General features: G+C 43.9%; 1 pseudogene; it reads right to left on the bottom strand.

Moving 5' to 3' along the window:
• Positions 1 to 15,297: 15,297 nt before the first annotated feature.
• LOC103088293 (60S ribosomal protein L5 pseudogene) lies at positions 15,298 to 16,194 on the bottom strand (annotated as a pseudogene).
• Between the last annotated feature and the right edge of the window lie 242 nt (positions 16,195 to 16,436).

Below are 16,436 nucleotides of genomic sequence, written 5' to 3'. Positions count from 1 at the left end.
GCGGGGTGGGAGCGGTGGAGGTTGGAGAGGCAACATCACCCTCAGTTGAGTTTCTGCTCTAGAATCATTTGGGCCCTGCCCTAAATTCTCTCCAAAGCACCAACTCCCAAAACTAAAACTCCAAGCTCTGTCCCACGGTGACTACATAGACCCCAAGCAGCAAGGATTATCCTGCCGGGGAATTTGTCTCTTGACGAAGTAAAGAACAGGCTCACTATTGATTCTCGGATTCTGGGGTGACCCTCCTTTGTCCTGACTTCAAGAGAAGAACCAGAAGCTGGAACCATTCAGCAGCCAATGTCCAAGTAAGGTTTCATTAGGCGAAGAGCTGCCAGACTTCTGTGGGTCATTTTATTCAGGTCCATTCCAAATAGCCTGAGGACACAGAGTGGGAAATTGTGCAGGCCACTATTGTGGCATTCAGATGATATATTAAACCTATCATGCATGCACCCTGCCCTGTTAAAATACATAATTCCATTAACTAGCTCTGCATTTGAAACCAAATCCTATTGGGAAATAGGCTTACTCTGAGCTGCACACCAGTTTGAATCCCAAACTTCTGTTAACTCATTTAATTTGTAATAATCTTATGAAAAAGCAGCTATTTTCATTTTACAGACGGGGATACTGAAGTGCCAAGAGGTTGACTAATTTACAAAAATACATCACAAAACTGGTAAGTGATGGAATTCGAATTTGAGGCCAGGCAGAGTAATTCCAGATTCTCATTAAGTTACAGTGGCCTCACTTGTCAGATTAGGTAATTAACCAAGGTTAAATTACCCAAGGTCACACCGCCAGTAAAAGGTATGGGTATCTCCCAAGAGGCAAAGTAAGGCCTCTGTATTTTGCACAAATTGCATACACAAGTGGACACATGAACTATTTGCAAATTTTCTAGATTATTTGTTTATCCAAACGGAGGGTTTCAACGATTGACTTTTAATTCTAACTCCAAGCCCTGTATCCTGTCTCCTCCAGAACCAGGGACGATCTCTTACCAGAGGACTCGAAGTTTGCAGCGGGGATGACTCAGCCTCTTGCATAGCAGCCTGACACCTGTGTTCCCCAGGGCATTGTTGGTCAGATAAAGCTCTGTTAGGGTCTGGCTGACCCCCAGGGTGGAAGAGATATCCTCACAAGCTTTGGCTGTGAGGCCACAGCTGTCCAGCCTGTGGAAGATAGGAGGTGGTTGAAGCCACATCAGCAGTTATGTTGGAAAGTCTCATCTTCATAGGGAATCAGGATGATATTTTTAGGGATCAGTTTAAGAAAAAGGAGAGGAGGCTTCCCTGTTGGCGCAGTAGTTGGGAGTCCGCCTGCCGGTGCAGGGAACAAGGGTTCGTGCCCTGGCCCCGGAGGATCCCGCATGCTGCAGAGCAGCTGGGCCCGTGAGCCATGGCCGCTGGGCCTGCGCATCGGAGCCTGTGCTCCCCAACGGGAGAGACCACGGCAGCGGGAGGCCCGTGTACCGCAAAAAATAAAAGAAAGAAAATAAAAGAAAAAGGAGAGGAACTTCCCTGGTGGCATAGTGGTTAAGAATCCGCTTGCTAACGCAGGGGACACAGGTTTGAGCCCCAGTCCGGGTAGATCCCACATGCTGCAGAGCAACTAAGCCCATGCACCACAACTGCCGAGCCTGCATTCTAGAGCCCGTGAGCCACAACTACTGAGCCTGCGTGCCACAGCTACTGAAGCCTGCGTGCTTAGAGTCCGTGCTCCACAACAAGAGAAGCCACCGTAATGAGAAGCCTGTGCACTGCAACGAAGAGTAGCCCCTGCTCTCTGCAACTAGAGAAGGCCCGTGCACAGCAACGAAGACCCAATGCAGCCATAAATAAATAACTAAAATTTTAAAAAGAAAAAGTAGAGTAGGGGACTTCCCTGGTGGTCCAGTGGTTAAGACTCCATGCTTCCAATGCAGAGGGCTTGGGTTTGATCCCTGGTGGGGGAACTAAGATCCCACGTGACTCGTGCCAAAAAAAAAAAAGGTAGAGTAGAACCAAATCAGCCCAGGTTAAGGCCAATGTAGTGATGGAAAACTTTTCTTTTCTTTTTCTTTTTTTGCCATGCTGCATGGCATATGGGATCATAGTTCCCCAAACAGGGATCGAACCCATGTGCCCCGCAGTGGAAGTGCAGAGTCCTAACCACTGAACTCCCAGGGAATTCCCCAGAAAGCATTTAACAAAGGCATTTAAGGACACTCCTTAATTCATAGCTCCGTCTATAATGGGTACCTTGATTCTGTAGCCAAGTACCCACTTTCCCTTCTGGCAATTCTATCCCAATTTCTCATTGAAACCCCCATCTCAGTCTATCTAGGGTTAATGTCTGCAAGCTCTAGCAGTGTATATAGAATCCAGGCCTAAGTTGGTTGGTTTCCATGTCCCCAGCCACCACAAATGGTTACAGTTGGGCACAGGATCCATCCAAAATCCATGACTCAGAATCATACTTTTCCTGGAGATTTTTTTGTACAGAACTTGCACCTGGAAAGAAGTCATCTACAGAGTTGCAGGCATTTTGCCACCATGTATAGGGTCAAGGCTAACCTTAACTGATAATGGAGCCAATACAGCAATAAGTATAGAAGATAATGGAGATCAAGTAGCCAAATGCCTAGATCAAGCCATACCTCAAACCTACTCTTTCAGTTACACAAGTCAATCAATGCTTTTTTTTTTTTTAAGAAGCCAGCATGATTTGGGCTGCCACCTGCCCCACCCAACACTGTGCCATCTGATTTTCTGGTTTCTATTCTGCCCAATTGTGTTTCTTTAAAAAAAAAAAATTATTTATTTATCTTTGGCTGCGTCTGGTCTTAGTTGTGGCACTCGGGATCTTTCATTGTGGCTCGTGGGCTCCAGAGCACTTGGGCTCTGTAGTTGCGGCCCTCGGGCTTAGTTGCCCTGCAGCATGTGAGATCTTAGTCGTGTCCCCCCATCCCCCCAGGGATCGAACCTGCATCCCCTGCGTTGGAATGTGGATTCTTAACCACTGGACCACCAAGGAAGTCCCCCCAATTGTGTTACTTTCCTGTATTGCATGCTGTTACAATAAAAAATAGGTATCATTATTGCAGGACTGTTGTAGCTGGGCTGTTAGATGGAAATATTTTCTTCTTTGTTTGGCTGAGGCTGTGAGGCGATCGACACCAGCTTTCAACAATGTATAAGACAACAGTGCAGGACTTGCAAAGGAAGAGAACAAACCAGCTTAGTGACACACGATCTCCCACATCACAGGTACAGAAGGGTCAGGAGAAGGGCATACGGTGAGAGCCGGGGAGGGAATTGTGGAAAGTTTGACCCAGATTATTCCATGTCAGGAGAATGGGCAGTGGAGGCACCTCCCATGCGGTCCCCATCAGAACTCACATATGATCCTCATGAGAGTGGTAGCATTCGGAGACCTGCCAGATGGGGGGTTGGGGTGCATGGTACTGACATCCAGAGGAAACCTAGCAGCACCAATTAAGGCAGAAATGCTGTCCCTAAGCCCTCATCTTAGTTCCCAGTTACCCAATGCCCCAGATAAGCAAGAGATTCACAAATGGAAGAAAAGTAAAACAAAAATAGATATGGTTAATCTCATTCTAAGTCTTTGGAAGGAAGGGGCAGGCTGGTATTGGGAGAAAGGGAAGGAAAAAATGTTCACTAACATTTGACTGGAATTTACCCTGGACCAGACTGAATTTTTATTATATAAATGTTACCAAAAAGCTATAAATCTGCCCAAGTAAATGTCAAGAGAAAAGGGGAGTTCTACAGAAAATGTTTAGAGGAAACGACTGGAAGGAAACATTTAGCATTTTCTGTTTGTATTGCAGTGTATGAATTATTCTATGACTTGTTTGCACAGTTGTATGTTGTATGTTTGTTTGTTTTGACCACGCCCAGCAGCTTGCCGCATCTTATTTCCCGACCAGGGATCAAACAGTGAAAGCATGGAATCCTAACCACTTTACCACCAGGGAATTCCCTGCACAGCGTTTCTTTCCACCTCTGAGCATGTTATATCTTCCACAGAGATGGAAGGTTAACAGTTCAATAGAAAAAACATAAAAACAAGAAAACGCTCCCATCCCAGGGACCCCCATCACCACCAGCCCTGACTCCCAGCAGACCCTCACAGGCTGCGGAGCTGGCAAATGCCCAGCCTGGAAAGACATTAAGCACCGGACAGAGCTGACCCATTCCTTCTGCAGACGTCTGCAGCTGTTTTTTTTTCTTTTGGAGGGGGGCAGTGTGGGGGGGTGGATCTCAGTTTCCCAACTGGGGATTGAACCCGGGTCCTTGGCAGTTAAAACGGAGTCCTAACCACTGGACCACCGCGGAATTCCTAGATGTCTGCAGCTTACTGGGGTCAAAAGTGCTACTGTATTAACAAACTAGTGAATATAACCCAAAAGAAGCTGACTCACAGATATAGAGAACAAAATAGTGTTTACCAGTGGGGAGAGGGAAGTGGGGGGGAATATAGGGGTAGAGAATTAAGAGGTACAAACTACTGGGTGTAAGATAGGCTACAAGTGGACTTTCCTGGTGGTCCAGTGGTTAAGACTCCACGCTTCCGCTGCAGGGGGTGCAGGTTTCATCATCCCTGATGTATATTCTTGTACATGTGTCTTTCTGAACCCTTATAAGGTTCCACCTGGGGTAGAACTGCAGGATCAGACTGAATTTACAATGTCCTGTAATAAACCATAATGGAAAATGAAAAAGAATGTGTGTGTGTGTGTGTGTGTGTGTGTGTGTGTGTGGCGCAGTGGTTAAGAATCCACCTGCCAATGCAGGGGACACGGGTTCGAGCTCTGGTCCGGGAAGATCCCACATGCCGTGGAACAACTAAGCCCGTGTGCCACAACGTGTTCTAGGGCCCACGAGCCACAACTACTGAGCCTGCGTGCCTAAAGCCTGTGCTCCACAACAAAGAGAAGCCACCACAATGAGAAGCCCGCGCCCTGCAACAAAGCGTAGCCCCTGCTCACCGCAACTAGAGAAAGTCCGCGCACAGCAATGAAGACCCAGTGCAGTCAAAAATAAATAAATAAGAATATACATCACAACACTGTACACAATTATAGGGACAGAGTTCCTGGATGAATCAATAACATTTTATATATGCAAATGATGGAATATAGGTCAGTTTGAAAGACTCAATTAGATATGCTTATACAACATGAACAAATCTTCAGTGTATGAAGGTAAGTGGGAAAAAAACAGAAGCTGATGAGATGCATTATTTATATAAAATGAAGACATGAGTGTCTACAGATGAGATCTGGGGAGGGCAAGGAAGGAGACAAAAAAAAAACAAAGGCACATGTGGGTCCATATGATATTGTGGTACCAGGTGAGGATTATGAACCTTCTAATTACGTGTATCTAGAGCTCAAAAAGGAAATGTTTAAAGGGTGCAGTAGAGAGAAATGTGTCAAGATGGGGCACATATGTTATCCCTTCTATTCTCTAAACACAATAGAAGCCATAGTATGACTCAATGTCTCAAAAGAAAAAATATATATATATATATATATATATTCCAAAGCAAATGACATCAGATAATTGATGATGCTACGATAGGACCAAAAAAAAAAAAAAAAAATTTAAAAAGCACTCTCCCTTGGGACTACAAAGAAAAAGAATTTTCTGGGAATTGACAGCCTTGCTGCATTTTCTTTTCTGTTTTCTTTTTAAATATAATTTTATTTTATTTATTTGTTTTTGGCTGCGTTGGGTCTTCGCTGCTGCACGCAGGCTTTCTCTAGTTGCGGTGAGCAGGGGCTACTCTTCATTGAGGTGCGCAGGCTTCTCATTGCAGTGGCATCTCTTGCAGAGCACAGGCTCTTTGCGGAACACAGGCTCTAGGCGCGCAGGCTTCAGTAGCTGTGGCTTGTGGGCTCTAGAGCACAGGCTCAGTAGTTGTGGCGCACAGGCTTAGTTGCTCCGCAGCATGTGGGATCTTCCCGGGCCAGGGATCAACCCCGTGTCCCCTGCATAGGCAGGCAGATTCTTAACCACTGCACCACCAGGGAAGCCCCTGGGTAAGAGAAAATTTTTAAACATTGGAGCATCCATGGATGATGTTAATCAAATTGTGAATGATTTTCCTAAGGGACTATGAAGAGCGCTCCTATTTTGAGCTTTATCGAGGGACCTCTGACCTCTGTCTCCGGGAGCCAAGCCAGGACTGGCCCGAGACTGCAGATGGTTTATATCACCAGCAGAGGGCGCTCCAACACCACAGAAGCTGACTAAGCCAGTTTTGCACCATGAGGAAGGGAAACAAACCAAGTGTCTCCCCATAAACTTTTTCTCTTTTAATTGAAGTGTAGCTGGCTACAACATTGTGTTAGGTTCTGCTGTACAGCTAAGTGATTCAAATATATATTCGATTTTTTCGATTCTTTTCCATTATAGGTTATTGCAAGATATTAAATACAGTTCCCTGTGCTACACAGTAAATCCTTTTATCTATTTTACATATATATGATAGTATCTTTTAATCCCAAACTCCTAATCCCTCCCTTTCTCCCTTTGGTAACCACATGTTGTTCTCCATGTTTTTGACTCTGTTTCTGTTTTGTATATAGATTCATTTGCATTATTATTATTATTATTATTATTATTATTTTTGCGGCACGTGGGCCTCTCACTGTTGTGGCCTCTCCCGCTGCGGGGCACAGGCCCCGGATGTGCAGGCTCAGCGGCCATGGCTCACAGGCCCAGCTGCTCCGCGGCATATGGGATCTTCCCAGACCGGGGCGCGAACCCGTGTCCCCTGCATCGGCAGGCGGACTCTCAACCACTGCGCCACCAGGGAAGCCCTATTTGCATTATTTTTTAGATCACAAATATATTTGATACCATATAATATTTGTCTTTCTCTGTCTGCCTTACTTGCTGTGAAAGTCTCTAGGTCCATCTGTGTTGCTGCAAATGGCAATATTTCATTCTTTTTTATGGCTGAGGAATATTCCATGGTACATATATACCACCCCATCTTTATTCATCTGTGATGGACATTTCAGTTGCTCATTCAAACAGCTCATAAAACTCAATAACAAAAAACAAAAAAACCCACTCGAAAAATGGGCAGAGGCCCTTAATAGACATTTCTCCAAAAAAGACATACAGATGGCCAGTAGGCACATGAAAAGATCCTCAACATCACTAATATTAGAGAAATGCAAATCAAAGCTACAATGAGGTACCACCTCACACTGGTCAGAATGGCCATCATTAAAAAGTCTACATATAACAAATGCTGGAGAGAGTGCGTAGAAAAGGGGACCCTCCTACACTGTTGGTGGGAATGTAAGTTGGGGCAGCAACTATGGAGAACAGTATGGAAATTTCTCAGAAAACTATGATCCAGCAATCCCACTTCTGGGCATATACTCGGACAAAATTATAATTCAAAAAGATACATGTACCCCTATATTCACAGCACCACTATTTATATTAGCCAACACATGGAAATAACTTAAATGTCCATCAACAGATGAATGGATAAGGAAGATGTGGTACAATTACACAATGGAATACTACTCAGCCTTAAAAAAGAAAAAAATAATGCCATTTGCAGCAACATGGATGCAACTAGAGATTATCATACTAAGTGAAGTAAGTCAGAAAGAGAAAGACAAATACTATATGATATAACTTACATGTGGAATCTAAAATTTGGCACAAATGAACCTGTCTAAGAAACAGAAACATGCACATTCATAGAGATCAGACTTGTGGTTGCAGAGGGGGCTGGGGAGGTAGAGGGATGGACTGGGAATTTGGAGATGGTAGACGTAAACTGCTACATTTAGAATGAATAAACAACAAACTCCTACTGTAGAGAACAGGGAACTATATCCAATATCCTAAAATAAACCATAATGGAAAAGAATATTGAAAAAAGAATGTATGTATGTGTAAAACTGAGTCATGTTGCTGTACAGCACAGATGGTCAGAACATTGTAAATCAACTATACATCAATTAAAAAAAAAAAGGACTCTTGGGATGAATGCTAGCTGTCCTGTTAACTCTCTTAGGTGCCACACATGAATGTACTCAAAAGAGTTGATGAAAACACAAGGGAATCTAGGCGTCGCCTTTTCCATAGCAGCACATGGAGGTTAATGTTACATAATAATAGTACCTGCAAATTAGAAAGAATTTTATCTTAATTGCCCAGCGGTCGATTGGGGCAAGAGAAATTTTTTTAATTTGGAGCTTCCTCGGACGGTGGTAATCAAATCTGAATTACTTTCCAAGGGGACCATGAAGAGTGTCTCTATTTTGAGGTATATAGGGGAACCTCCGGCCACTGTCTCAGGGCGCGAAACCGGGACTGGCCCGAGACTGCAGGGGATTAGTTTTACCACGAGAGGGCGCTCCAACACAAGAGGAGCAGGCACAGCCAGCCTTGCAGCAGGAGGATGGGAACCTAACCAAGGGTTGCCCCATGTTCTTTCTTTGTTAAGTGAACTGTAGTTGCTGCACAACGTGGTGATGGTTACAGGTGTCGGCAGGGTATTTCACTTTTACATGCGTACATATATACCTCTATATGCTTTCATTTTTGATTCCTTTTCATTATAAGGTTATCGCAAGATATTGAATACAGGCCCCTGTGCTCTGCAGTAAATCCTTCTGGGTTATCTATTTTGTATATGATCATAGCGTGTATCTGTGAAACCCAAACTCCTACTTTGTCCCTCCCTCCCTTTCCCCTTCGGTAACCATATGTTGTATGTTTGTGACTCTGTTTCGTTTTCCTGTATAGATTCATTTGCATTAGTTTTAGACCACACATTTCTGTGATCTCATGTAATATTTGACTTTCCCTGCCTGCCTTACTTCACATCCTATAAAAATCTCTAGCTCCATCCATGTTGCTGCAAATGGCAATATTTTATTCTTTTTTATGACTGAGGAATGTTCCACTGTATATATAGACGACACCGCCTGTACCTATTCATCTATGAAGGACATTTTAGTTGCTTCCATACCTTTATGGCCACTCCCTCTTGCACCCCAATAGTAATATGCCCTCAGTGACAACATGCATCCCAAGTTTAGAAATGCAATAGTTGAAAACAAACAGTGCATGTACAGGAATTTCCCCTGCAGTCAGTTTTAGGAGAAATTCTACTCTTTAGAGCGAGTACTTAGGACTCCTGGGACCAGCGCTAGCCCTCCTGATAACTCTCTAATTCCCCACACGTGAATGTAGTCAAGAGAGCTGATGAAAACGCGAGGGAATCTAGGCCTCAGCTTTTCCATAGGAGCAGATGGAGGCTGAAGTTGCCTAGTTAATAGAACCTGCAAGCCAGGAAGAATTTTACATAATTGCCCAGCAATCGATTAGGGCGAGAGAAATTTTTTTTAGTTTGGAGCTTCTCGGATGGTGGTAATCCAATTCTGAATTATTTTCCAAGGGGACTGTGAAAAGTGGCCCTATTTGGAGCTTTATAGAGGGACCTCTGACCTCTGTCTCAGAGCTCCAGGCCAGGACTGGCCCCAGCCTGCAGGGGATTCGTGTCACCACGAGAGTGCGCCCCAACACCACAGGAGAGCAGAGTCAGCTTTGCACCGTGAGGCAGGGAAACTAGCCAGCCCAGTGTTTCCCGTAATATTTGTTTTTTAATTGAGGTGTAGGTGATTTACAACATTATGTTAGTTTCTGGTATACAGCAAAGTGATTCAACTATCTACATTCTTTTCCATTACAGGTGTTTACAAGATAGTACACATTTCCCTGGGCTATACAGTGAATCCTTGCTGTTCATCTATTTTACATATGAGTGGTTATCTACTAAACCCAGATTACTAATTTATCCCTCCCTCCTTCCCCTTTTGTACCATAAACCTATGTTCTATGTCTGGGAGGCGTTTTATATTTTGTATATACATTTGTTTGTACTGGTTTTGTAGATTCCACAAGTAGGTGATATCATATATTATTTGTCTTTTTCTGCATGAGTGTCTTTACGGAGTATGATAATGTCTTGGTCCATCCACGTTGCTGCAAATGGCAATGTTTCATTCTCTTTTATGACTGAGGAATATTCCATTGTCCATATATACCACACCTCCTTTATCCATTCATTCATCTATGCAGACATTTCAGTTGCTCCCCTGCCTTTCTGGCCACTCCTACTTCAACCCCAGTACTAATATACCTTCAGTAACAAGATGCGTCCCAATGTTAGAAATGCTGCCGTGTGAGGAAAATGTGCACGTAGAATAACTCTCCCATCCAGTTAGTTTTAGGAGAAATTCTGCTGGGCAAAGTTCGCCCTTACTCCCGGGGCCAGTGCTAGCTGTCCTGATAACTCTCTAATGACCCACACGTGAATGTACTCAGGAGAGCTGATGAAAACACGAGGGAATCTAGGCCTCAGCTTTTCCATATGAGCAGATGGAGATTGAAGTTACCTAGTTAACAGAACCTGCAAATCAGAAGGAATTTTATCTTAATTGCCCAGCAGTCGATCAGTGCAAGAGAAACATTTTTGTTTTAATTTGGAGCTTCCTCGGATGGTGGTAATGCAGTTTTGAATTATTTTCCAAGGGGACCGTGAAAAGTGGCCCTATTTTGAGTTTTAGAGAGGGACCTCTGACCTCGTCTCAGGGCGCCAAACCGGGACTGGCCCGAGACTGCAGGGGATTAGTTTTACCACGAGAGGGCGCTCCAACACAAGAGGAGCAGGCACAGCCAGCCTTGCAGCAGGAGGATGGGAACCTAACCAAGGGTTGCCCCATGTTCTTTCTTTGTTAAGTGAACTGTAGTTGCTGCACAACGTGGTGATGGTTACAGGTGTCGGCAGGGTATTTCACTTTTACATGCGTACATATATACCTCTATATGCTTTCATTTTTGATTCCTTTTCATTATAAGGTTATCGCAAGATATTGAATACAGGCCCCTGTGCTCTGCAGTAAATCCTTCTGGGTTATCTATTTTGTATATGATCATAGCGTGTATCTGTGAAACCCAAACTCCTACTTTGTCCCTCCCTCCCTTTCCCCTTCGGTAACCATATGTTGTATGTTTGTGACTCTGTTTCGTTTTCCTGTATAGATTCATTTGCATTAGTTTTAGACCACACATTTCTGTGATCTCATGTAATATTTGACTTTCCCTGCCTGCCTTACTTCACATCCTATAAAAATCTCTAGCTCCATCCATGTTGCTGCAAATGGCAATATTTTATTCTTTTTTATGACTGAGGAATGTTCCACTGTATATATAGACGACACCGCCTGTACCTATTCATCTATGAAGGACATTTTAGTTGCTTCCATACCTTTATGGCCACTCCCTCTTGCACCCCAATAGTAATATGCCCTCAGTGACAACATGCATCCCAAGTTTAGAAATGCAATAGTTGAAAACAAACAGTGCATGTACAGGAATTTCCCCTGCAGTCAGTTTTAGGAGAAATTCTACTCTTTAGAGCGAGTACTTAGGACTCCTGGGACCAGCGCTAGCCCTCCTGATAACTCTCTAATTCCCCACACGTGAATGTAGTCAAGAGAGCTGATGAAAACGCGAGGGAATCTAGGCCTCAGCTTTTCCATAGGAGCAGATGGAGGCTGAAGTTGCCTAGTTAATAGAACCTGCAAGCCAGGAAGAATTTTACATAATTGCCCAGCAATCGATTAGGGCGAGAGAAATTTTTTTTAGTTTGGAGCTTCTCGGATGGTGGTAATCCAATTCTGAATTATTTTCCAAGGGGACTGTGAAAAGTGGCCCTATTTGGAGCTTTATAGAGGGACCTCTGACCTCTGTCTCAGAGCTCCAGGCCAGGACTGGCCCCAGCCTGCAGGGGATTCGTGTCACCACGAGAGTGCGCCCCAACACCACAGGAGAGCAGAGTCAGCTTTGCACCGTGAGGCAGGGAAACTAGCCAGCCCAGTGTTTCCCGTAATATTTGTTTTTTAATTGAGGTGTAGGTGATTTACAACATTATGTTAGTTTCTGGTATACAGCAAAGTGATTCAACTATCTACATTCTTTTCCATTACAGGTGTTTACAAGATAGTACACATTTCCCTGGGCTATACAGTGAATCCTTGCTGTTCATCTATTTTACATATGAGTGGTTATCTACTAAACCCAGATTACTAATTTATCCCTCCCTCCTTCCCCTTTTGTACCATAAACCTATGTTCTATGTCTGGGAGGCGTTTTATATTTTGTATATACATTTGTTTGTACTGGTTTTGTAGATTCCACAAGTAGGTGATATCATATATTATTTGTCTTTTTCTGCATGAGTGTCTTTACGGAGTATGATAATGTCTTGGTCCATCCACGTTGCTGCAAATGGCAATGTTTCATTCTCTTTTATGACTGAGGAATATTCCATTGTCCATATATACCACACCTCCTTTATCCATTCATTCATCTATGCAGACATTTCAGTTGCTCCCCTGCCTTTCTGGCCACTCCTACTTCAACCCCAGTACTAATATACCTTCAGTAACAAGATGCGTCCCAATGTTAGAAATGCTGCCGTGTGAGGAAAATGTGCACGTAGAATAACTCTCCCATCCAGTTAGTTTTAGGAGAAATTCTGCTGGGCAAAGTTCGCCCTTACTCCCGGGGCCAGTGCTAGCTGTCCTGATAACTCTCTAATGACCCACACGTGAATGTACTCAGGAGAGCTGATGAAAACACGAGGGAATCTAGGCCTCAGCTTTTCCATATGAGCAGATGGAGATTGAAGTTACCTAGTTAACAGAACCTGCAAATCAGAAGGAATTTTATCTTAATTGCCCAGCAGTCGATCAGTGCAAGAGAAACATTTTTGTTTTAATTTGGAGCTTCCTCGGATGGTGGTAATGCAGTTTTGAATTATTTTCCAAGGGGACCGTGAAAAGTGGCCCTATTTTGAGTTTTAGAGAGGGACCTCTGACCTCGTCTCAGGGCGCCAAACCGGGACTGGCCCGAGACTGCAGGGGATTAGTTTTACCACGAGAGGGCGCTCCAACACAAGAGGAGCAGGCACAGCCAGCCTTGCAGCAGGAGGATGGGAACCTAACCAAGGGTTGCCCCATGTTCTTTCTTTGTTAAGTGAACTGTAGTTGCTGCACAACGTGGTGATGGTTACAGGTGTCGGCAGGGTATTTCACTTTTACATGCGTACATATATACCTCTATATGCTTTCATTTTTGATTCCTTTTCATTATAAGGTTATCGCAAGATATTGAATACAGGCCCCTGTGCTCTGCAGTAAATCCTTCTGGGTTATCTATTTTGTATATGATCATAGCGTGTATCTGTGAAACCCAAACTCCTACTTTGTCCCTCCCTCCCTTTCCCCTTCGGTAACCATATGTTGTATGTTTGTGACTCTGTTTCGTTTTCCTGTATAGATTCATTTGCATTAGTTTTAGACCACACATTTCTGTGATCTCATGTAATATTTGACTTTCCCTGCCTGCCTTACTTCACATCCTATAAAAATCTCTAGCTCCATCCATGTTGCTGCAAATGGCAATATTTTATTCTTTTTTATGACTGAGGAATGTTCCACTGTATATATAGACGACACCGCCTGTACCTATTCATCTATGAAGGACATTTTAGTTGCTTCCATACCTTTATGGCCACTCCCTCTTGCACCCCAATAGTAATATGCCCTCAGTGACAACATGCATCCCAAGTTTAGAAATGCAATAGTTGAAAACAAACAGTGCATGTACAGGAATTTCCCCTGCAGTCAGTTTTAGGAGAAATTCTACTCTTTAGAGCGAGTACTTAGGACTCCTGGGACCAGCGCTAGCCCTCCTGATAACTCTCTAATTCCCCACACGTGAATGTAGTCAAGAGAGCTGATGAAAACGCGAGGGAATCTAGGCCTCAGCTTTTCCATAGGAGCAGATGGAGGCTGAAGTTGCCTAGTTAATAGAACCTGCAAGCCAGGAAGAATTTTACATAATTGCCCAGCAATCGATTAGGGCGAGAGAAATTTTTTTTAGTTTGGAGCTTCTCGGATGGTGGTAATCCAATTCTGAATTATTTTCCAAGGGGACTGTGAAAAGTGGCCCTATTTGGAGCTTTATAGAGGGACCTCTGACCTCTGTCTCAGAGCTCCAGGCCAGGACTGGCCCCAGCCTGCAGGGGATTCGTGTCACCACGAGAGTGCGCCCCAACACCACAGGAGAGCAGAGTCAGCTTTGCACCGTGAGGCAGGGAAACTAGCCAGCCCAGTGTTTCCCGTAATATTTGTTTTTTAATTGAGGTGTAGGTGATTTACAACATTATGTTAGTTTCTGGTATACAGCAAAGTGATTCAACTATCTACATTCTTTTCCATTACAGGTGTTTACAAGATAGTACACATTTCCCTGGGCTATACAGTGAATCCTTGCTGTTCATCTATTTTACATATGAGTGGTTATCTACTAAACCCAGATTACTAATTTATCCCTCCCTCCTTCCCCTTTTGTACCATAAACCTATGTTCTATGTCTGGGAGGCGTTTTATATTTTGTATATACATTTGTTTGTACTGGTTTTGTAGATTCCACAAGTAGGTGATATCATATATTATTTGTCTTTTTCTGCATGAGTGTCTTTACGGAGTATGATAATGTCTTGGTCCATCCACGTTGCTGCAAATGGCAATGTTTCATTCTCTTTTATGACTGAGGAATATTCCATTGTCCATATATACCACACCTCCTTTATCCATTCATTCATCTATGCAGACATTTCAGTTGCTCCCCTGCCTTTCTGGCCACTCCTACTTCAACCCCAGTACTAATATACCTTCAGTAACAAGATGCGTCCCAATGTTAGAAATGCTGCCGTGTGAGGAAAATGTGCACGTAGAATAACTCTCCCATCCAGTTAGTTTTAGGAGAAATTCTGCTGGGCAAAGTTCGCCCTTACTCCCGGGGCCAGTGCTAGCTGTCCTGACAACTCCTGAAATTTTGTTTAGTGTGGAGCTTCGTCGGATGCCGGCCATCCAATTTTGAATTATTTTCCAAGGGGACCGTGAAAAGTGGCCCTAGTTTGAGTCTTTGAGAGGTACCTCTGACCTCGACTTAGGGCGCCAAACGACGACGGGCCCTAGAGTGCAATGGGTTAATATCACCCTTAGAGGGCGCTCCAGTATCACAGGAGCGACACAGCCAGTTTTGCTCCAGGTGGAAGCGAAATTGATTTAGTGTTGCCTGTAATGTTTTATTCATTTATTTATTTTTTCCTAGTCGGTCAGCAAGTTTATTATTGTCTTTATATGAATAATCTTCACAGAAGCTGTGGTTTTGTTTATTTACTCTCAGCAGCCCTTTCCTGACATCTAAGGAAACTTGCCTTCTTTTGAGCTACCCTATCCTTCTGGGCAAGTGAGATTTTTGGACGGTTCCACCTATTCTATTTAATTTCTGTCTCCGGCTTCTTCTCATTCCCCGGATTCTCTCGTATTGCAGCGTGAGCTTTCTCATCCACCTCCTCCATCGCGTCTGGAGTCATGTTGTTCTTTATGGATTGAGAGAATTGTTTTTTGTAAGCGTCTTCGTCTCCTTCAATCAGTTAACGCATATAATCTGCAACGTTCTGCCCCACGATGTGCTTTTTGTGTACCTCAGCAGTGAATTCTTTGCTTTCTGAATCATAACCAGGGAACCCTTTGGTACTGTGAGGGATAGACCAGCCTCCATTTACAGGTCCCTTCAGGGCCCCAAAAACGTTATCCCCAGTAGCATTCCTGGGAAGCCCTGCGTCCAAGTGACAGGTGAAGGCACCAAGTTGACCATCAATGCTTTCCACATTGTATTCACCTCCAGCCACCTCGACTTGGCCTTCATAAATTCTGTCCATACCCAACCTATTAAGAAGCCTGCAGGCCAGCAGCAGGCCAGTACAATGTGGTGCAGCATGATTTGTCCGGCCAACCTTCACGCCATACTTTGGGAGCTCGTGAGCATAAGCTGCACAAACTATCATATCTCCTTGTATACAGGCATAAGCAATCTGACAAATATCTCTGTTGGTTACACGTACTATCGTTCTGTATTTGCGTGTGTTGCACTTATTTTTATCTTGGATTACCAATTGTTTCCAAGCATAGTAGTCAGTTTTGCCCTCTTGCCGTCTTCTAAATTTCACTTGGTATCTCTTGAAGTAGGCCTTATTCTTGACAACTTTAACAAACCCCATCCTGTGGAACAGAGGCCCTAGCTGCCACGGAGCTGCAGAACCATCACGGCCTGGGTTGGGGGAGGGGAGAGCGCCTGTAATCTTTAAATGACTCACCCCTGAGTAAAGTTGAGTAATTGAGAGCAAGTGGAAATAATCTCAACAAACCATGGCATTACTCGCCACCTAGCAGAGTAGAAAAGTTCGGATATCTTAGTAAAGCCCTGAGAAATACAAGTTTTAAGGACTGCATTGTTCTCTTAGAGGGC

The sequence above is a fragment of the Lipotes vexillifer genome, unplaced genomic scaffold, assembly GCF_000442215.2.
Source record: "Lipotes vexillifer unplaced genomic scaffold, Lipotes_vexillifer_v1.1 scaffold1280, whole genome shotgun sequence".
NCBI classification, from domain to species: Eukaryota; Metazoa; Chordata; class Mammalia; order Artiodactyla; family Lipotidae; genus Lipotes; species Lipotes vexillifer.
This window is presented reverse-complemented; position numbering and strand designations above follow the sequence as displayed.